Raw genomic sequence first — 24,876 nt, forward strand, 5'->3', positions numbered from 1 at the left:
AAGTAATGTTGGTAGGACATTGCCGGAATGTGGACAATATTGCTATTCGTGGCTAATTGAATTGACCACCAAGAGCCAACAAACGCAGATTTGATCAGTGGTATTCAGCCATTTTTTTCTGTCCAAGGAAACACATATACTGCTCCTTCTCCCTAACATGATGGTCCAGCTTACCAAACGCTCATTGCTAGAGAGCAATGTTCAGAACACCTGGAGTGTCACAGGTTAGCCAACAATGCTATAGAGCAGGCCTGTCTAACCTGCGGCCCTCCAGGTGTTGTGAAACTACAAGCCCCAGCATGCTTTGCCAGTAGACAACCAGTTAATAGCTGGAAGGGCATGCTGGGACTTGTAATTTCACAACACCTGGAGGGCCGCAGGTTGGACAGGCCTGCTATAGAGCATTGATGGGCAACAGGTGGCTCTAGGCCTCTGAGCCTACACATGTGACACCAACTCTTTCCTGCTTTATTGTCATATTTGTTTTTTATAGCTGGTAACACTTATTTAAAATGTCTTATGTTATGTTATTAAAGATTGGTGACTTTTTCCTTGATTTAATGTATTGTTTAAACTTATTACTGAGATTAATGGTAATATGTGGTCCTTTTGAAGGCTAGAGGGCTGCACCATGTGGTTCCTGAAGTGTATCAGTTTGCCTATGACTTGTGTACAGCAGTCATTGAAATAGTGAGTGGAGTAAGGGCAGTGGGGAGGGTTAAGTTAGGTCAAAATGCCAGATGAGATTCTCATTGCTACATTTATAGTAGTTATCTGGGTTCTTGACCAATAACTCCCACTTCTTTGAGCCTCAAGTATAAATTACTTTCATGTGAAAATTGTAATATATGTATGTATATCTGTATCTAGCTATGATAAATAAATGCTTATGGTATCGTGTATATCAAGTTTGAATAAAAAGTGTTCATCTGCTAAAATGATTGAGAATCATAAATACAGATATACAGTATATAAATCATTTTCAGTTCACTTGTTTTTTATATTAATTGAGTTTACTTGCTGCCATGATGAAATTTTTCTTCTGCATAATTAATCTCATTTAAATAGGTTAACTAAAAAGGTGAACATGATTAGAATATGAAAGCAATGATTCACATGGTACTTTGTCATTAATAATTTATGGACTACAGTGGTCTAAACCATAACATAGCAATTTCTTCAAAAGTAACAAGATATCGTCATACTGTCTAATAAAAAAAAAACTGCTTGCAAATTCTCAAGAGTACAGGAAACTGAAGGTGACCCTGTTTTTGTGATTCCCCTATTTTTTAATTTACAATGAATTCTTTACATTCGGCAAGCTGCAGTAACACAGCCTCGGGTCTCTACATGCACAGTAATTATTCACTGAAAATTTTATCACAAAAATCTTAAGGTGTCTAATTAAGCAATACATCACTATGCAAAGCATTAGAATAAAGAAAGATAAGAGCTGAAATACAAATATGCAGTAAATGACATTGATATAAATTGTCAAGGTTAATCCAGCCATTCACTGCGCAGTACAATCATTGCTATTGCTGATTGCTATCCTTGCCCATCACTGCTCTACAACAATGAGTGCACTACTTTATCCCAAGGGATAGTCAAGGGACATCAATGTATGTATACAATATTGTATTATTATTCTTATAAGAAAACCAAGTGGAGATACAGACACAACAACAGAGGGACATATTATCCTTATAAAGGGCACCTTCATTAATTGTCTATAATAAGATAAACTATACATATATTCATCAGTTAGAATTCCTCATCTTACAGTTCCATCTTTACATGGCCCCTTGTTGCTTTCTATTATCTTTGTCATATGAACTTCTTCATACTTTATTTTGCTTAATACAGCTCATTTCCTTTAAACAGAGTAATCATTGCCATGTATAGATGTATAGATAATGCCATTTTTAAACTGTTTAAATAAAGCACACCAAAGAGAAATCATTGGTGAGAAGTATTAAATTGTATACACCAGTGGTTCCCAAAATTTCTCAGTTCGAGGCACCCTTAGGGTCACTATAATTTTTCCAAGGCACCCCTAAGCCAAAAATAGTTACCGGGTAGTCCCGTTTTTTAAGTAGTTGGGTCAAAATAATGTAAGATGTATTTAGGCCCCTTCACCATCACATTGTGCCCCTTCATCATATCACTGCGCCCCTTCACCATATCACTCTGTATCCCCTGCATCAACTCACTGTGTCCCCCTTCGCCATCTCACACTCTGTGTCCCCCTTCACCATCTCACACTTTGTGTTCCCCTTCACCATCTCACACTCTGTGTCACCCTTCGTCATCTCACACTCTTTGTCCCCTTCTCTATCAGCTCTCACTCTGTCCCCCTCTTCCTCAGCTCCCACTCTGTACCCCCCTTCAGCATCTCAATCTGTCCACCCCCTTCAGCATCTCGCTCTGTCCCCCCCTTCAGCATCTAACTCTGTCCCCTCCCCTTCAGCATCTCACTCTGTCCCCCCCTTCAGCATTTCACTCTGTCCCTCCCCTTCAGCATCACACTCTGTCCCCCCCTTCAGCATCTCTCTGTCCCTCTTCAGCATTTCTCTCTGTCCCCCCCTTCAGCATCTCACACTCTGTACCCCTTCACTCTTTGTTCCTTTACTTACCTTCTTTCCTCATTTTCTGCTGTCTTCTTTCCTGATGTCCTCTCTGCTGCTGCTCCTCACTGACACTGTCGGAGGTGATGACATCACGCCAGGCAGTCAGTGAGAACAGTGAGGAGGATGATCCGGTGCTGGATTGGTAAGTTCTTTTTTTTCTTTTGCAAGGGTGGCCGCGGCACCACTGTGACAGCGCTGCAGCACTCCAGCGAGCCGCGGTGCACACTTTGGGAAACGCTGGTATACACTATAACTTTGCATTTCCAAACATAAACTCACCAATGATATGACTATAGTATGAGCAGTACAAGAAATGTGAAGTTACAGCTTCCCACGTTCTATGCCCATAAGGTTATTTGACTTAATTCTGAGAGCACTAAGATTTGCTCACTGGCTTATTGACTCCAAATGGTGGATATCTCACAAATTTTTTAGGTTTGCCTATGAATCGAGAGTAGACAGTGCCATGACAAATTTTTTAAAGTATGGAGCATATGGTGAGAATATCTGCAGCTTTACCTTATTCGTAGTTATCTTTAAATAAATAATAGTACTCATCAATGGATGTGTGAGGATGCACGTGAATAAATGTTTTTAAATTGAAAATAAATATTAAAACGTAGATATCTACCACTCTGTTAAGGTCTGCCTCTTGAGTAGACCAGCCTCTATGATAGAGAACCTTCGTCTTTCTGGTCACTCCTCCAAGGTCTCATCTTGATGCCTCATTGCCCTCTCCTCCCCATCTCAAATGGTGAGATGGACCCATACAACACAAAAAGGAAGTTGATTTTGCTGATTCCTTTGATCAGGAGGAGTGGGCTGTATTTCATGAAGGGGTTGCCTTCATCAATGTTTCCATCAAAGAGAATGCATACAAATTACTCTACCAGGAGTATTATGTCTCAGTTGGGCTCCATGCCAACTACCTTGATGCTTTGGATGCTTGTCAGAGGAATTGTGGTCAGTCGGGGTCTTTCCTGCACATCTTGTTGTGCTGCACTGAACTTCAATAAGTAAGAAATAAGTAATTTCCTTAGCCACAAGCATGATTCTTTTGCAGATTCACATGACCATAAGTATATCCTGCTCTCTTTGCCTATTCCAGACTTTTCCAAACAATCCATCAAACTGCTTAGACACATCATGAGTACTGTGACATGTCAAATAGCAGCCCCATGGAGAAAAAACTCATCCACCTCTGCCATCATCATGGTCTACAAGCAGTTGTGGTACACTTACCAAATGGAACACATAACAAGCATTCTGAGAAACTCCTCTGCATCTTTCCACAAAGAATAGGAATATTGAACCTCCTTTGATGGTCAGCTTCATCTCAACCTCTATATCAGAAATTGTTTTTTGTTTTATTGAGATCCTGCTCAGCATCCCTGGATCCTAGTGATTCCTGTGTTTTTTGTAAAATTTGTATTGCCAGTTTCTGTTACAATATTTTTTTTTTGCTTACTGTATATATTTTGTTGTATAAGGTCTTATTTTTATTATATCATGGTAACTTGTCAGGCGCCGTTCCCACACTCGCCATTGGTGCCAGGGATGGACACCTTCCTCTGGCGGCAGCTCGTCCCATTGCTTGGCAACAGGACGCTTCCTCCTTCCGCTGGGTCTAGCATTGCTACATGCATGCGCAGTTCGTTCACGTCTCCTTTGCTAGGCAACGAGATGCTTCTCTGCACTTCCTGTCGGCAGTCAGCTGTTCTGACCACAGATCCCACTGCCACCAATCAGGGTGCTGGCTCCTCTAATTAAACCTGCCCCTGACATTAGGTAGGTGCCGGAGTATCTTGGTCTCCTATACTCATCTTTCCTATTTTGTATTTTGCAACTTGCTTGATTACTTGAATTCTGACCTGGCTTCCTAAGACTCTGTTTTTAGATCATCCCATTTCTTGATTACTAATTCTGGTTTGACCTTTGGCTCTCTGACTTTGCTTCTCTTTGCTTCTTTGGTAACTTATTTACCCGCCTGGTTTGACCTTGCTCAGCATGACTACGCTTGTTCACCATCTGCTTCACTGGTGGCTAACTTGGAGGGCCGTGACCTGCACGTCTCTCGCAGAAAAACCCAGAATCCCTTTCGGGGGTCCCTGGTGAAGATAGTAGGCGTGTTAAACTTCATGCCTCTGAGTTTAGCAGTGCCATAATAAGCAAGTAGCCTTCAGTTTTGGCAAGAATTCGTGACAGTATACTCTGACCATGTCTTCTGAAGGACCAGGTGAACCATCAGCTCTTGACATTCTTCTCCACCTGGCACACAGGTTCGTGAAACAAGAGACTGAACAGGCCCAACTATTCTAATGTATCCAGGGAGTGGTTTCCAGATTGGTCTCCCTCCAGGTTTCTTTAGTGTCTTCCTCAATCATGACTGTGACTACCGCTGGAGTGTCTTTAACCTCTTCAGCTCCTGCGACCATCTCCACTTCATTCGTCCACCTTCCGCCTCCGGATAAATTTAATGGAAATTCTAAGAGCTGCTGGGGTTTTCTAAACCAGTGCTTGATCCAGTTTGAATGTAACCCTGGATCCTTCCCTATTGAATGCACCGAGGTTGCATTTATTATTTCTCTGCTGACCTGGCAGGCCCTGGCCTAGGCCTCTGGGAACGGAACAACCCCCTCCTGCAGAATTCTTGAGCTTTCATCGAGGACTTTCGCAGAATTTTTGTTGAGCCTGGGCGGGTTGAATCTGCTTTTTCCAGTCTACTGAATCTGCGACAAGGGTCCCTAACTGTGAGGCAATATGCGTTACAATTTCGTACTTTAGCATCAGAGCTAAAATGGAATAATGAGCCGCTCATGGAAACCTACTGGCGGGATCTAGTCTCCTGTGAACTCCCGGCAGAACTTGACTCCCTTATCTCACTATGCAACAGAGTTGATTTACGTTTTTGGGAATGGACTCAAGAAAGAACCCCCATGAGATGTCTGCTACCATAAATTGCTTCTTGCCTCCAGAACCCTGTACCTCCAGATGAACCAATGCAAATTGGATGATCCCGTCTCACCACTGAGGAAAAGGAGAGATGCTGCAAGCAAAATCTTTGTCTATACTGCGGGGAATTCGGTCATGTTCTCGCCACTTCATCCAAGAGGCTGGGAAACACCTCCTCTTCGCTGGTCAGGGGGAGGCCAAAATAGGAATCAAATTTTTCACTCCCTATATCTCCTCTGATCCAGAATTTCTGATGTCTGTTACTCTGGATACTCCAGTCGGCCTCTTTGCAGCTTCCACCTTTGTGGACTCCAACTCCGCTTGGAATTTCATCTCTGCCACTTTGGCAGCCAATGTTTGCCTCAGCCAATGTTTCTCACTATAGTGGATTTGAATCGTGTTTCTAAGGGATCCTTTTCCAGAATCACATCTATCGTTCGGCTGACGGTAGGGGGTGCTGCATATGGAATGGATCAAGTTGTTGGTATTACCCCAGTCCATAAATTCCATCACTTTGGATCTCCCTTGGCTCAGAACTCATGCACCTCAGTTCGATTGGAGAGATGCTCAAGTTACTTCTTGGGATTTGCAATGTTTCAAGAAATGTCTGTCTTCTATTAAGCCCAGGGGGTCCATTGTTCCATGCTGCCTCTCCATTTCATTGCCAGAGCTCCCTTATGTCTCATTCCGGGATGTCTTTTGTAAGGGAGCTTCTGAAATTCTTCCTCCACATCACTCCTGGGATTGCTCAATTGATCTGATACCAGGCAAACCCATACCTAAGGACAGGATTTATCATCTCTCACTCCCAGAAAATCTGGCAATGTCCCAAAACTGTCAGGCGCCGTCCCGCTGCCTCCTCGGGATGGCCGCCCACATCATCAGCCCGCGTGTCTGGTTGCTAGGCAACCAGACGCAGAAGTTCCCCGCCACCTGGCGCGGCCATCTGAGCATGCGCGTCCCGTTGCTAGGCAATGGGACGCTATTGGATAGCGCGGCGGCAGCTAATTAGCGCTGCTGCCCATTACATTTGATTGGTCCCCTGGGCTTTATAGGCACTTCCTGCCCTGACCCCTGTGCCAGAGTATCAGGTCTTCCTGCCTCCAGCGTTTGTGTGTATTACCAGTCTCTGCATTGTTCCCGATTATCCTTGTGCTGCCTGTGACCTTTTGACCCAGACCGTTTGACCACCTCTATTTGGATTCTGCCTTGTACTGCGCTACCTGAAAGTTACTGACCCAGCTTGCCTCACCATTCTTTTGGATATCCTTGTGTACCTCTGCTACCAGAACGTTACCGACCCAGCCTGTCTGACACCTCCTTGTATCTCGCTGTTGACTGTTGGAAGGACCGCGACCTGCGTGTCCCTGCAGCGGAGTCCATACTTCCTTGCGGGGGTTCCCGGTGAATACCAGGGGAACGTTAGATTCCGCACCTTCCTCTGAGTTGCGCCAACAATAGCAGGTACGCTATATAGTTGTGACAAATACATTGCGGAAAAGCTTCAACGTGGTTTTATCAGGAAATCCTCATCCCCAACCAGCACTGGGTTCTTTTTTGTTAAAAAAAGATGGGACTTTGTGTCCCTGTATCGATTATTGTCAGCTTAACGCTATAACTAATAAGAATCTGTATCCTCTCCCTCTCATCACCAAGCTATTTGACCAGATTAGTGGCTCCAAAATTTTCTCCAAGTTGGACCTAAGTGACAACTACAAGTTGATCCGCATACAGGAGGTAGACGAGTGGAAGGCTTGTATTCTGACCTGGCTTCCTCTGGTTTTTGAAACACCTTTTGGCTTAACTACTAATTCTGGTTTGACCTCTGGCTCTCTGACTTTGCTTCTCTTTGCTCCTTTGGTATCTTATTTACCTTGCTGGTTTGACCTCGCTCTGCATGACTACGCTTGTTCACCATCTGCTTCGCTGGTGGCTGACTTGGAGGGCCACAACCTGCACTTCTCTCGCAGCAAAACCCAAACTCCCTTACGAGTGTCCCTGGTGAAGACTAGAGGTGTGTTAGACTCCGCACCTCCTAGCTTAACAGTGTTAATACCAGCAAGTAGCCTTCAGTTCTGGCAAGAATTTGTGATATAACCTTCATTTGAATTGCTTCCAATACATTCAATAATTAGTATATTTTAAAAAGGGGAGGTAAATATCACAATTTTACTGTACATCATGCAATAAAGTGACATTCATCTGCAGCAGGTATAAGCAGTTTGTTAACCAGCTTAGTTTGATGGACTTTGCTTCAACACTGTCTCTTTTTGCTATACCGCAGCATTATCATTGTAAAGTTCCTAAAATAGGAATACAATAAGACTTCTTGTGATAATTAGTGTAATTTAATAATTAATTGTATATGATTGAAGTCTCTGGACCTGTTTATGCATGTTGTGCTCTGTTGGTGATTGATGTACTCTAGATGGTGGATATTTACATTTTATGTACATGAAGTAAAAAAAATCTAAGGGTTCCTATGCTGTACACTTTGCTAACCAGTTCATTTTTACTGCCTGATTTGGGGGTAGAAAGTTTGTTTTCAATATACTATTTATAGCTTATTACAGAAAAGCTAATTTAATACTACTTATGTAACCCCTTTTGATAGTGGATGATATGCATGTAGTAGTATAATGGTGCATAGCTGGGCCCTGTATGTTGCACCTAGCTCCTCTGATACCTTTGGCTAGCTCAGACTCTCTACATCCCTGAGATTTGTGGGTGGTAATTTAGAAAAGTGATCTTTGCACTTGTAACTTGAATTAGTGAAAGTATTATTGTTATTTTTTATTTGTATTGTGCCACTATATTGCGCAGTACTTTCCAGAGAATGTTGACACAATCATATTAGTCTCTGCCCTACTGAAAATCACAGTCTAAATTCTTTACCTTGTAAACACACACACAGGTCCATTTTGCCAAAAGGTAATTATCCTACCAGTAGCTTTTTTGGACTGTGGGAAGAAAGCTGAGTACCCGGTGAAAAATACAAACATACAAACTACATACAGACAGTCCTCTAATCACACTCAAGACAATGGCCCCAGTGCTATGAGGTAGCAATGCTAATGGCAGTGTCACCATACTAATTAATCATTACAGTTCACAGTAAGTTGGTACATTTATGGGCGACAATCTCTAGTTAAAAATCACACTTTATTCACACTTCCTCCACAGACTTTATATGTTGCAATAAAATCCCACTATGTGCAGTTGGTCAGCAGGAGTTTAACCGTCATGATTTAGGGAAATCACTCTCTATATGACCTAACGTTGAGCCGCCAGGTCATATAGTGACCTGGCGGCTCACCGTCAAGTGCACCCAATATAGGCTTTGATATAAATCTGATCTCTCTTTCTCTGTGTATATATATATATATATATATATATATATATATATATATATATATGCATATGATAGCATTTTACTAATGTATAATAAGTTACAACTGTATTGTTATCTGTTAGTCAGAGTGTGGTGACCGTATATGGTGGCAAAAATAGAAGTGAGTGATAATCCTCATTGTTCCTGTAATCGCATTGTTCTATTCTATGTACCCATTACTGATTTAAACCCGTTGATCATAACCACCTGCCATCTCATCATCTTGTAATAAAGAATCCCCAATCTATTTGTATATTAATGTGTGTGTTCCAATTTATTGCCAGAAATTGTGTGGCTGGGTACAAGGGGCTTCCAGAGTCGACCTCTGGTGGCAAGAAAGACTAGCATTCCATATCTTGTCCCAGTGTAACGAAGATCCAGATGGAGACACTATGCCGAAGATAAAAGGGGAGACCCCACAAAACTTCAGGGTTAGTCTGAGTCAAGTTAAGGTCATTAATACTTTATTTCATCACATCATCATTTATTTATATAGTGCCACTGATTCCGCAGCGCTGCACAGAGAACTCATTCACATCAGGCCCTGCCCCATTGGAGCTTACAGTCTAAATTCCCTAACATACGCACACAGACAGAGAGAGAGAGACTAGGGTCAGTTTATAATAGCAGCCAATTAACCTACCAGTATGTTTTTTTTGGAGTGTGGGAGGAAACCGGAGCACCCGGAGGAAACCAATGCAAACACAGGGAGACCATACAAACTCCTCACAGATAAGGCCATGGTTGGGAATTGAACTCATGACCCCAGTGCTGTGAGACTGAACTGCTAACCACTGAGCCACCGTGCTGCCCAACATTAAAAAAATCCCACAACATTAAAAAAATCCCATTTAGACAACATGTTTCTTTGACATGTTCATTTTCTTACTCCACTTTCACCTCAGTCCAGTTCTTCTTGATTTATAAATTCATTTCATATTATATTTTATTTGTTTATCATACTGCTATGTTCCCTTGTCCTTTTCATTGTCTGTCACTTTGTATTTTCTAATATTGGGTTTGAATGTTACATCTAAACAATGCTTGTTTTTTAGTCGCTGTTTTACTATTGATTTTTGGGTCTCCCATTTATGTAATGTTGTTATCAGACAGGCAATTTATGACAGTGACCTTTTCTACTCAGAAAAGCATTACAGCATTCTAACATGAAAAGAGGATGGCAGATTGTGGATGACAATGAATTATTTCTTCATGTTAATATATTATCTATGTGTTTTATTTTTTCTTTGAGGTGAGGTAATTGTCATATTGAATTACTTACATTTAAATGATCCTTGACATTTTGCAAGTGCAGAAATGTTGATTTATTACTTTACTATTACCATTGAGGACCATTTACAAATTAAAAAAATGGAGTGGAGCACTGTATCTCATTATACAATTGTGCATAGATTGGTGCATTTCTTGGAGCAATATATTTTACTTCTTTGTGCTGATTATTTTGTGTCACAAATGTATTTTTGTTTTTAAGCAACATTTTCAAAACTTCACAAACTTTTGCCTTGTTCCATATTTGGAAATTAAATTTCACATATTTCTGTGACGGAATTTGATGTCAAGTGTTTTCAGTCCTACTCCAATCACTCTCACAGCAAAATTATTTGACCCTCATCATCCCGACTACGGGCCCGATTCATCAAGGAACGCAAACGCATACGCATCTGCTAAATGGCCCAGCGCATGCGCGAAACAACACTTGAGATGCGCAAAACACCATATACGCTACGCATTCACGGCAGATACAGCTCTCAAAGTCAACTCAATCTCAAAGTCCAGCGCAAATATATTTGAGATGGCGGCTGACCACTTGAGATGAAAGGGGTGGGAATGGGCGGAAAGTAGGCGTGGACTGGGCGGAGATGAGAGAGCATTTTAGTAAGGTAGGCGTTATGCTTTTTCACTTGAGAACAGTAGGCGTTCCCTCTGTGCAGTTAAGTGAAACTGACGTCACTCCTGTCTCAAATCCTGGACAAAAGTTAAGGAAGGCCAGGGTCATGTTTAAGTCCAATACAGCTAGCTAAAACAACTATTAAACGCCTTTTGAAGCATCTTTTGCGTTTAAAAAGCATAACAAAATATGCACAACATACATACATATCAATACAGACTGTTTTTACATAATTTTTTTTTTTTTTTAAAAACTAACATTTATTTGGATTCATACATCTTACAAATGTTCCATTAGTATGTTAGTGGGAAATAAGCCTTTTTTTCTTTACAGACACCTTTCTAATAAATGCAACTCGCAAGTGCAAAATGTTTGATGTTATTTTGGCCCTTTGGCCTCAATCTGGAACTGCCGGAATGCCGGAACGCCGGAACTAGTTAGCGTAATACAGCGCCCTCTGCTGCTTACTGGCTCTTCAGTAAAGTACACTGCAGTTTGGTATGCTAGGCAGATATCTTTTCAGCATTATGGGGATAATCCAGTGCACAGTGCATTCCACTGCCGGAATGGTTGCCTTAGTGCATTCCCCATTCATTCCGGTTGCTGGAATGGTTGCCTGAGTGCATTCCCCATTCATTCCACTGCCGGAATGGTTGCCTGAGTGCATTCCCCATTCATTCCGGTTGCTGGAATGGTTGCCTGAGTGCATTCCCCATTCATTTCACTGCCGGAATGGTTGCCTGAGTGCATTCCCTATTCATTCCGGTTGCTGGAATGGTTGCCTGAGTGCATTCCCCATTCATTATGGTTGCTGGAATGGAGTGCACACTGCATGGGTAATTATTGTATTTGTTTAAAAATGTTGCACAAACAATCGACTTTTGCTTAAATATTTATTTTAAATCTTTTTCGATTCTCAACAACTACCATTGTCATTAGTCTCAATGTTACATGCATGATTTTACAGTTATTGATGGTGCATTTGCAATAAAAACTAATAATAATAGACATATAATAACTTTCCACTATATATTTGCGATTTACACGCATGATTTATGCTAATTTAAACCAAGCGTACTATTACCACAGAGACACTTTTAACAGCAACACCAATATTGTAAGGATATTAATGATCCCTCATGAGACAAGAGAATTGGTGAGGACTCGAACACACGTTGCAAGCTTGATTGCCTAACTGCTATGCCACTGTACAAGTGGTGATGACAAGGGAATAGAATACCAATGAAAGCTGACCAGCAACTTCTATCATAAGTTGGTTTCCTTAAAACATGGGGAAAAATGGCAATACTTAGAAATATTATTCACAGAAAGAATTGGTACATGCAGAGTCAAACTGTATGCATAATGAAATATATCCATGTTGATTTATACAAACCAAAAGTATATTAATATTGCTCCCATTTCTACTTTTTCTTTTTGGTGAGCACTTAGCTTTTTCTACTTTGGCCAGTACAGATTTCCTATGTCTTTGCAATCAAGTTTTTACCAACGACTGCTTTGCTGTGTTGTAGCTGATCACACTGTTCAACATGACATATAGCCACATTACACACCAAAACATACACTAAAGCACTCTTAGATAAGTCACAGAGTGGAATAAATACACTCAAACATGGAAATATACAAAGTTAAGGCACATACACGCAACATTCAGGGGTTAAACTCATTACCTTTCGATTGCAAGCTCATTTCTTTATCCACTAAGGTATATTTCACATTGAAACACCCAGACCAAACTGCACATTAACTATTTTGGTCAGCGGAATCGCTGGCTTAGGCCTGATAATTCTGTCATGTTGCAATTATTATGAACAGCATGACGGATAACGTGCTATTAAATTCATAACCCTAGATACACACACACATAAAATAAAAAAACTGTTTTACTAAAGCAGCAGGAGCTGCAAAGACTTCACTAAAAAGCAAGTAATGAGCGCGTTTGCGAATCTTGCGTAAAATTACGAGCATTTGCGTATTGAATTTTACATTTTAAACTTTACTGAGTACGCTTAATGGAGGCTCCTAAATCGCTTGGTGCTTAGGGTTGACTTGTGGCCTCGAATTTCTGCATTTAGTATTGGTGGGTGTAATACATAACAACTACACTATCGTGTCACATATAAATTTAACACATGTAAATGAATCTTACGGCATATATTTCTACTCAAAACTATTTTAACCATACTATTGCCACAACACTAACGGCTTAGCTCATTAATGACATCTGTAATAATCGTTATAATCTCTACTTACCGTACATAGAATAAACTTTGCTAACATGTCAGTCAGGTCACTTTTAGACAAAAACACACTTGGTTAATTAGAACGCACCTGTGTGCTCGTAATGACGTGACCGGCATACTCTGCGGCGTACTCACCGGCATTTAATTCACTAATTACAGTGGTAGTTAAAAATACCTTGCTTGCACTTCTGTGTTGTTAGGAGTTTCACAGTTCTGGGTAAGTAGGCCTTAATGGTGAAATGTTTCATAATCTCTGCTGTTTGTTGCTGTACCTTGCTCAGCACTCATGTTTATTTATTGGCGAGGTATTGGTGAGCTAGAGATAGAAAATGATGCTGAAAGGTCTTAATGCTAGTGGTTTTTATGTTGAAGGTTAGTGGGAAAGTCTTTGATTAGCTGCAGAGATTGAATATTGAGGCAACTGTGTATACTTAGGATGCGCCCCTGCATAGATACCTCTCGAAGGTAGTGACAGCAATAAATATTATCCATCTATATTTATTTATTTGTTACCTGTTTACCCTCCCCCCACAGATATTGCTCTAGTATTGTGAATTTTGGTTTGCTGATCATTGGAGTTTGTCATTACAAATTGGTCTGTGTGTGTGGTAAGTAGAAACCAGAGATTGTTTATTACATACCTCTTGTTAAACCACTTTGCAGGAAGAATGCCCATGCTGTGGTAGAAATGTTTTTTTTTTAGTTTAAAGGGCTAATCACTTTGGTTTAGTGTTTTTTTTTGCCCCTACCTTAAAGACACATTAACACTCTGTATTTAGTGTTTCACTACCTTCACATTCTTACTCCACATCGAATGTAATATAAGTAATGTGATTTGTGAAAGGGTATATGGCGATGGTAAGTATCCCATACAATCACATCCCTCTTTGGGATGCCAGATGCGGAGGTTGTCCGTCGCTAACGGCTTCCTCCACATCTGATCTTGGACACCCTGCGCATTGTGGAGCATGATCTTCAGCCAATGCGTCTCATCCCGACAGCAGTACCGCCTTTGACCAAACTTGTGGCGGTACTGCACTTCTGTGCCACTGGTTCATTCCAGTGCACAGTCAGGGTCGCGGCAGGGATGTCCCAGGCAACCTTCAGCCGTGTGCTGGAGGTTGTCCTGAGGGCGTTTATGTTGCGGCTCCGGCAGTTTATCCATCTGCCACTCGATGAGGAGTCTCTTGTGCGGATCAAGCAGCAGTTTGCCACCATAGCTGGCTTTCCGCACGTCATAGGGGCTGTAGATGGGACGTATGTGGCCCTCGTGCCGTTGAGTGGAGATGCTTCAGTTTTGATGAACCGGAAGCATTTCCACTCAATAAATGTCCAGGCCATATGTGACCCGTCTCTCCTTTTTTGAAATCTGGTTGCGAAATGGGATGGGAGTACCCATGACTCCTATGCGTTTCGTAAGTCAGACTTGTGGCCTAGATTAAAACAGAGGCAAGGGGGTGTCAGACCACAAGGAGATGCGTGGCTTCTTGGTAATTATGTGCAAATAATGGTTCTGCCAACTCTAAATTTTTAGTAATATTGTATGGGAAACCTAGATTTTAAAATTATAATATTGTACTTGAGATGTTACAGTTACCCAATGTGTTATATAGTGCATGTGCATTGTATTAATAGTTTCCGCTACTATAGAGTGATTGAATCAATGTTTACAATAGTATATATAATGGTAATGTAGGCCTATTATTAAAGCACACATAGTAGCAAAGGATATGTGTCCTGTGAATAGTGGACGCTGCCAGGTGTGTCATTATTAGTTCGGTGTACATTGTCAATCTCCAATGTGGATTGAGCTTTGTTTTACAGCCATTAATAGACATAGCTAGTTTGCATAGGATGCTAATTATACAGTATTATGACTTTGTAACCTTACTATTTAGGCTAGAATGTAGTTTGCCCTCAAATAGTAGAATGTTAACAATAAATTTCTTGCAGGTATAGTTGTACTCTTAAATGGTATTAAATGGTATTAATCTTGCTTTATTTGTCTTTCCTCTCTTCCTACATAGGAGACAATGCGTATCCCTCCTGCCCTTGGCTCCTCACTTCTATATTGAACCCACACACAGAGCGGGAGGAGGACTATAACTCGGCTCATAGGGCCACCAGATCGGTCATAGAAAGGGCCTTCGGAGTTTTGAAGGCTAGGTTTAGATGCCTTGACGGGTCTGGTGGCGCCCTCATGTATGAGCCGAGGAAGGTGTGAAGGATCATCGCTCTGTGTGTGGTGTTCCAAAATATTGCCATCAGGAGTGGGGCACCAGGGGTCATGGACGAGGTTGCTGGTGTGGACGAGGCGGAGGAGGAGGCGGAGGTGGAGGTGGAAGATCTTGTAGACCCCCCTCGTGAAGCAGTGCATGGCTCCAACTTCAGGAGCTATGTGGTGGAGAGTTATTTTTGAGGTAATGTTTTTTTTTTTTACTTTTTATAACTTCACATTTCAAAGCTCTGTGGTCAAATCCTGTGCAAGCTTAGTCAAGGTTAGATTATCTAAGGTATGGTAATTCAAAATGTGAATATGAATAGACATGGGCAGGTGTGATAGTGAAATGTTTAATATGTGTAATAATATGGAAAAATCCATGCCACCATGTATTTTACCTTTACAATGTGTGTGGAAAGTATAGATTCATGGCTCTAGGTTTTGCCTCAATGTCTTTTGCTAAATGCACCTTAATGGGTTAGATTTCATCTACAGCCTAATGTGGCCACATAATTGACGTTTGGTTTAAATTATTTCAACAGTTTGAACAGTCCAGACTTTGCACACTTTTGATGCTTGTAATAGGTAAGGCACAAAAGGTGCTAATGGTCTAGTATGTATATGTCCTTTAGTGTCAAAATGCCGTTGCAAAATAGTTTGTTCAAAAATGTACCCTAACTCTGCTCAATTAGCCATGTGAGGTTTATAGGTTATTGGAGATAAGCTCCCTCCCTCCATCAGAACTTCCCCTAATCTGTCCAGTTTCAAACGGGCCCTAAAAACCCACCTTTTTCTTAAAGCCTTTCTGTCTCCCACTTAACTTCCTACCTTATCTTCTGCCTCTGTCCCCCTACTCTCCCTCTCTCCCCTGCGTCTCTCTGTCTGTCCACCCCTCCCCTTAGATTGTACGCTCCTCTGAGCAGGGCCATCTCTCCTCCTGTTTCCACCACTTCTAACTCTGCTCTCCAGCTACTTAGTCCTCCTCCTCGAGGGTCCTCCACCCCACGTCCACTCTCGCTCTCTCCTCCCCCCTGGGGTCTCCCTGTCTTCCGCGCCCTCCTTCTTGGGTCCCGTCATTTGCGGATCCTCCCTCCCCCTTCCCCGCCCTCTCTAGCTGTGCATTGAGCTTACTGAGTTGCTGTGTTTACTGTACTGTGCTGTCTCCCATTGTATTGTAGTTTTGTTTGTCTCTGTACGGCGCTGCGGATGCCTTGTGGCGCCTTATAAATATATATTAATAATAATAATAATAATAATATTGATCAACACATATAGTGTGGAGAAGTGCTCGTTTCTCACACTTTGTTTGTTTTTCTTATATCTACAGGCTTTAGATTGCACTTGGCCTGCAGTGCTGGCCTTTGCGCCATTGCACTATCCTTTGGAGTGTGTGGATGTTGCCATGGTGAAGGGTGTTGACAAATGTAAGTAGTATAGTGTTATCAGCACTAAAATGTGACTGTCCAGTGAGTGTGCTCCATACAATAATGTCGTTACTAAGCCTGGAATGTGTGGGTGTGCAAACAAAACATATGCCCATATGCTAGCTATGTTACATATGGGTTTGGGGTTTGCATTCATGTCAAATAGTACAATCTGAATCCAAGATATAGCTCAAACACACAAGCCATTATTAGACACTATTGTGTAGAATATTACCTGCTTTTTTACACATTTCAATACAGTGGTCAACCTCATGATTAACAAGTCATCAACTAGATACCTAAATGCAAGTTAGGTGTGAGCTAATATTGGCATATTAAATGTGTGATTCTCATTCAACAGGGCGCGTTGGCGTGGATTTTGGAGTGGTGCAATTCGTGTCTGACTACATGTTGAAGTATTTCTCCAGAGCTCCAAGCCTGCTTATGTCTCTCTTCAGTCTGGCCAGATTGTCATCTCTTCATCCAAGGAACTTTGACACACACAGACAATTAACTTCTTTGCTATGTCTCAGGCCAAGTGCAGAAACAGTTCAAGCTGGTTTGCGTTTTGGAGTGGTGCAATTCGTGTCTCACTACATGTTGAAGTATTTTTCCAGAGCTCCAAGCCTGCTTATGTCTCTTCAGTCTGACCAGATTGTCATCTCTTCATCCAAGGAACTTTGACACACACAGACCATTAACTTCTTTGCTATGTTTTTGTTAGCACTTTTGGATTCATATATGTAATAAATCTAGCCTATGCTGCAAATGTCTAAGCAATCTGTTGTCATGCCATTTTGTACCATTACTATAGTGCAGTGAATCCTCTTTGAATACAAATAAATCCATCTGTAGTGCTTTCCTAACTATTGTGAAACAGGAGTACTTTGAAAAGATATTAAATCAATGTGTGGTTCTTTTGTCCTTTGCCACAGACACGCCATAGCCTACAAACACACTCTATGGTGTTAATGTTCAGTTATAGGAAATGTGGATACTTTGGAGGTTTGTATGTGTGTTTGGTTGCTTAGTAGAACATTTCTTATACACTTTCAGCTTTTAGAGGGAACATGGTATGTTCCTAGCAATATAGGCATTTCAAAAAGTGAAACGTATACAAATAATGCTAAAATGTTAGCGGCGTTATGTCAAACACTACCAATTTTTGGCCCTTGCCCAAACAGGATAACAATCTTCTTCTCTAGTGCTAGTGGCACTTTGTTTAAAAGTGGCCCAACACCCACATGGCAGACACAAACCTCACACTAACAATCATGGGTAATGCGTTAGTGCCCTTAGCTAGTGGAGTCTTGCTACAAGGCCATATTAACATTATGTGTTACCCAATTTTGGGGTAGCAAATAATCCAGTCTCCACCCTTGGTGTATTTACAATGTTTAAGTGTTGTGTTAAGTAATACTTCACCTAGTTTGCTAATTGGTCCAGCCAGCTAAATTTGAGCTTACAGCCAACACAGATACTCCACATGAGCACTAGTTACATTAGTCTGATTACACACATTGTTAGGCAGCAGTCACTTGACATGTTTGCTGCCCCTGACAATGTATGTCTCCAATGTTATTGTGGTGTATAAATGTGTAATTGTTTGTCAATACCATTTTCAGGTAGATTGCCCTCTGAAAGTGAAAAGTAGCGACAAAAGGCACATTCCAGCTTGATTTGTCTTCAAATCATATGTCTGTGTGTGTGTACATAGTAAATTGTGTTAGTTTGTGCCATAATACCAGCTATGTCTGTTTAAAGATGCTAGTAAATGTAAAAAATCATTTGCAGCTCTTGCATTTGGCCATGACTTGGGCAAGGGAAGTACAAATCCAAAAGGTACAAATTACTTGCCTTTAAGATGATGGGTCCATGTTCAAATTCCTTTAAGAACACCATCTAATCCAAGAGTGTCTGCCCGAGCACACAGTCATTTCAGGGTTTAATGTCTGGTTGATATTGATGTTTAAATTGTTATGTGAGGCATCCTCTTTATTTGGTTTATAGATTGTGATCGTGTGCAATGGGTACCTGTGTCTGTATTGACAATAAATCACAACATACCAAACTACTAATTTTAATATGTTGGCCGTTATGTAAAATAGCTTGCCCTTGCTTAAATGTTGTAAAAAACTGTAAGGGAGCAAAAACACGAGTGAAGTGGCCACTCTTACAATGAATGAATCACAGTGTTCATAAGGAAAGAAACTCTAAGGTCAGTTTGGTAAAATAATGTATTCAGGCTTTCAGATTGGTTTAAACTGTCATGGATTGGGGGGATCAGACCATAGAGTTTAGAAAAATCACTACTGGATAGAGCTGTTTGGTTGACAAACTACCTCTTGGACATCCATCACTAGGTGATGTGGATAATGTGTGGTCTACTTACTTGGATTGCAGAGTGTGCTTCTTTGCCAGAGGAAACCATATCTAAACTGCCATGTTTTTAGTTTCCTTTTTACATGATTAGCCAGACACACAGCAAACAGCTCACACAACACTACATACACCCTTATATTGTGTCAAACTGTCATGTTCGTCTGTATTTCTTGATCCGATTCGGGACCCTTGGAACTAGCTGGAGCAGGACTGAATCAGAACCTAGCAGCCTGGATGATCTTTCTGCTCATGTTCTTGCTGATTGTTGAATCTAGCAGGGGAATGAGCAGTCTCAAAATGTGGACAGAAACACTGAATTTGTAATGCAGCCAGGAACACTGGAGCCAAGAACTATCCTCTGGAGAGAAGTGTGTTGTTCTGGCAATGAACAGATCACAGTAGCAGGTTTAAATAGGGTGTTCCAAACAAGTATTGGCTGATCAGTTCATGTGATCACAGCTGCTGAATCTGGTTGGTCTGGAATGATCACCTGACTGCATCCAAGATGCCCGCGCCTATGCAGCAGAACAAAGCGTGTGTGTTTGTTTACAAACGGAGGTGTGGAGGACGGGAATGTTGCAGACGACCAGAAGGGACCCAGGTAGCCGTGATATGACAGCGGCGGATGGGGTAAGTGTGGCTAAGATCCAGATTTGAGACACAAACTATATGTGCTTAGTGCAATAAGGACATGAAGTAACATTTACACAAGCGTTATGCTAAAGGGCGACCGGTGTACCACACACTGTGCATTAGCACTATTGCTAAAGGCAAATGCCTTATTAGATATTTGGAAATTGGCCAGAATCTTAAGGGTACAGATTAGTAGGTAACAATAATTGACCTGTGGCATCATGTCAAAAATTGTTAGGAGTCTTTTGGTGCCATCAGCACCTGTCTTTCGTGGCTCCTTTGTGTCAGGTTACAGTTTGCAACACTTCCTTGACAGGATGAAATTGGCTACCTCTACAGGGGCACTGTAGTAGTTGCAGGCTTGGTTTCAAATCATTTACTCACACAAATAAAGAAACACTGAGGTGAAATAATTAAGAAGCTTAACTTGATAAACTTCTTGTTTAAGTCTTCTTCAGCAAACCATGGCCCTGATTCATTCTGGAAAGTTAGGGCAAAGTAACTAAGTAAGGCAAAACCATGTGCCATTGGAGGGGGATGTAAATTTAAAATGTGATTGCAGATATATTTTTGGGGTAGGAGAGGTCCTCGATGAACTTTACATTTCAGTATCCAAATAAGCTAACAAGTATTTGTGCGCTACATTAAGATACAGACAGTATTTAACTTTTGCCCAAAAACTATTGCTAATTTGCACCCCTTGCATTTTAAAAGGGTTTTTCCCAGGATACTGAAATATGGATCCTCTACATTTATGATCCTTAATCAATCGGGCCCTTGGTTTTGGACAGCACACTGAAATTAGATACCTATTCATTAAAGTACCTTAATGAATCAGGCTCTGTGTTCTGAGATAATACTTTGCTTAGAGTTGATAACAAGTATTGTTTTAAAAAAAACATAATAGAATGTGCAATAGCAAACAAACACACACATACTTTCATTAGTATAAACAATTTTATTAACAACATAAAAAAAACAAATTTTTCCCCATATCTGAAATCATAAAGTTTCTTACACCAAACAAAAATCATTTTTTTCTTGGCTTTTTCTATGGGATTGCAATTGACTCGCCCCGACTCCGACTTCTTGTCACCCGTGATGTAGAGGAGTCAGAGGAACTAGCCAAAGGCGCAAGGGAAACGGATTTTGCCCGACGATGTGAAGGTGCAGGGTCAGGGGTTTGGGAAGGGGGCACGACAGGGGATTGGGAAGGGGGCACAACAGGGGATTGGGAAGGGGGCACAACAGGGGATTGGGAAGGAGGCACAACAGGGGATTGGGAAGCCACGGACAAATGCATAACACATAAGACAAAATAGTTTTGGGTCAGGGAGGGTGGACGCACCAGACACAAAAGGGAGGGAGGAGTCAGACTCAACAGGGAGGGTGGACGCACCAGACACAACAAAGAGGGAGGAGTCAGACTCAACAGGGAGGGTGGACGCACCAGACACAACAGGGAGGGAGGAGTCAGACTCAACAGGGAGGGTGGACGCAACAGACGCAACAGGGAGGGAGGAGTCAGACTCAACAGGGAGGGTGGATGCACCAGACACAACAGGGAGGGAGGAGTCAGACTCAACAGGGAGGGTGGACGCAACAGACACAACAGGGAGGGAGGAGTCAGACTCAACAGGGAGGGTGGAGCCAACAGACAACTGGGTCTGGGGGCTGGTGAACAAATAATCTGACCTGGGTGAAGGGAATGTGCCGGAGGTGCGTTGGGAGTGGGCATGCACGTGTTGAAGTCGTATAATTGGATGAACAAAAGTATATTGGTTAATATTGTTTTGCCGTGCGATTGCGATCCGTACGCCACGTAACACGTGGCATGGTGCGATCGCACGGTAAAATACGCACGCACACACTCGCATAACAACATTTAGTTATTTATGTAATTCATATTCATATTGGATCCATTACACAGTCATTTATGAGCAGACAGTATTTGGTTTATTATTAGTTTATATATTATGATTATATGTACACTTTAGTGTTATCTAAGGTTCAGGTTATGGGAAATGTTTCATGTCTGATATCATACCAATCCCCTATTCATCAGCAGCTGTCCGGTTCCATCGCCGAAGAGATCGCATATTTCATACTCTAGTTATTGATGTTAGGAAATAAATAGCCAGAGTGATATCAGAATGTGAAATGCTAATGAATTCATTGTAACTGGAGCATATCCCCTGGAGAGACGACCCCCACCTTTGGATTCCTTAGATTGAATCAGCCAATGACCTGTTTACCTTGGAGCCACCCTTTGTCTGGACCTATAGAAGCAAGCTACGTCATCTCTATTGTTCACTGTGTAACACTGTACTGTATATAATCATAGCTGCACCCCCACGGCCCTCAGTCAACTTTGACACAGTATTCTAAGCAGATATACTGTCCATTGGGTCCCGTGGATGCGCAGCGAATGCATGCAATAAGAGCACGGTATGTATGTATCTTTTGGTATTGGCTGTGCTGTACTGTACTGTTCTATATATTATGACAATGTATTGAATTGTTGACTATTTACATCTGCTAAAATAAATCACTTTGTGTGTTAGAAACACAATACAATCGCCTATGCAATGCTTATTTGAAAACGATAGAAATACTTTAACACACGAGATCACCCAGGAGTGTTGCTATGGTTGTCATTGTGGTGTTTAAAGTATCCAATTTAGTGTTGAGGGTGTTCATGCAAGTGGAGAGTGTGCTATTGAGACTGGTGATTTCTTGATCCGTGTGTTGGACAGTGCTCGCTATTTGTGACAGGTGAACAATCTGTGCTTCAGTGGCGTTTTGAATTCTTTGGGATGCGTGTGAGAGTGTCCGCAGCCTTACATGTTCAGCTGACTCCAGCTGAGCCTCCTCCACATCACGGGCAACTTCCTCCTGCACGTGTGCAGCAGACTGCTGCTCAGATTCTGTAGAGAGATAATAAGAAAAAATAAGTTATTATAATCAAAGAGTAAGGTACGATATTATATTTGCTAAAACATGTTACAACGCGTGATGTAGCATTGGTAAAGTGTCAGCTTACATTGAATGTGCTAGCAGGCCTTGACAGTCCACAAAAACAGACATTGCCACTTATGGTGTGCCATTTTTGGATAAGCCCTACATATTGAGACCATTTGTCTTCAGTGTGTACATATTATTTCCTACTTTGTGATAGGCAAAGACATTGTGCAATTGAAGTTTATTTTCAGACACATCGTGAGAGTTGACACATTTGCTCAGACAGATACAAACCTTTACAGACATTAACTAAGCAAACTCATCATGTACCAAGTGGAGCGGCCTCTCCTGTTCGGGGTGGGCTAGAGCCAGTGTCTATGTCGCCCACCCCAACAATCTCCACCAGAGCAATTGCTGCCCTTGCACGCTCCTCTAGGGGTGTTAACTGAATATCTAGTGGAGGACCACCACCAGTTCCTAGTGCATGCCTATGCAGTTTTGAAAGCTTCAATTTCAGGCGTGCTTTATAGTCTGACCATCTGTGGAATAGACAAACATTATTGCCTCACATAGCAGCTTAAAATCCGAATGAGACAAAATTTAAAAGAAAACATTGCACGTTTGCAAATCACAGCAATTTCTACAACACGTACACTAATACAGATTTTTGCCTTTTCAAGCGTGGATAATGTGGGAAACATATAATGTAAATGTGACCAAGGGCCATGCTCTTAGTTTCTTTCAACAAAGGCCCTGATCAACAAATGCTTTCGAGACACAAGGTGGTTTCACGTCACAGTTGCCTAATACTACTATGTCAGAATATCCATATTTATCTATATCGATATCTATATATATTATTTTACTACTAGACACAGTCAGACAAGTTAAATAGGGCTATTGTTTCAAATTTGGATTAGTACCTTTTCTGTACTTCAATCTTTGTACGCACATATGGAGATATGTCATTTATGAGGTGGGTAATTTGGTGCCAATGAGTTTGGCGCTCGTGTCCTGTGATTTGGCGCTGGTCACTGTGAAATCTCCTCAGCACTTCTTCAACCAGGACTTCAAGCTCCGGCTCATTAAAATTGTGTTTGCGCCGACTTGGCACACCTGGTGCCTACTCACCACTGGTGCCTATTTGAAAGATAAGTAGTGTCTTTATAGGCAATGCAAACAGTCAGGTGCTTATACAGATTCTAAGGCCAAACACCCCCTAAATAAGGTAGCATTTAACAAACTTCTAACTATGTATAAAACACATGCCCCTTATTATAATAAACATTGTGGCTTGTATATTTAACGAACATTGAGTTTGTCCACTGCATTTTGACAGACATATTCGACAAATACTATGGCCACATTCGACTACTACTACTCGTCACTTTTAAAAGCATAACATTGGTTAACAGGTTATCAACACACCAAAATGAAGGATATCACACTCAGAGTTGCAGAGTGGCAAACCCTATATTGTGCTTTAAATATTAATCTTTGGGTACAAATCAGCTAGCAACACACTTAAGTGTGTACTCCAAATGCAATTTGTTAGGTATGCGCCAAAATAAGTGTATATATTTGGAGTCATGTGTCCATCAATGCAATGAGCTATTTATTAGTGTGTTGAATATGGATAAGGTAAAAGAACTTAGCATACTTGCATTATTTCCATGTTAAATGTGAGGGCAAGGCCCATTTATATAGCACTTTAATTACAGCTAGGACACACATATTTCATACAAAACAGATGCCTACATTAGGAGATACAAATAATTGGGATATACTCCAAGATATGTTAAATATTTATACTTACTTTTTAAAAGGTTTTCACAAAAAGCCAAATTTCTTTTCAATTTAAAGTGGCTAATGCGTGGTGTGGCCTGGCAAAATAAATATACAAAATATTTTCAAACCAAGGAAAGGTAATGTGTTCAACAATGCTAACCTCCAAAAATTATTGAGTGCAATATGGATAAGGTAAAAGAACTTAGCATAGTGTAGGCTACTATTGCATTATATCCATGTTAAATGTGAGGGCAAGGCCCTTTTATATAGCACTTTAATTACAGCTAGGACACATATTTCATACAAAACAGATGCCTACAT

This window comes from Mixophyes fleayi, chromosome 1 (assembly GCF_038048845.1).
Source record: "Mixophyes fleayi isolate aMixFle1 chromosome 1, aMixFle1.hap1, whole genome shotgun sequence".
In the NCBI taxonomy this organism is placed as follows: Eukaryota; Metazoa; Chordata; class Amphibia; order Anura; family Limnodynastidae; genus Mixophyes; species Mixophyes fleayi.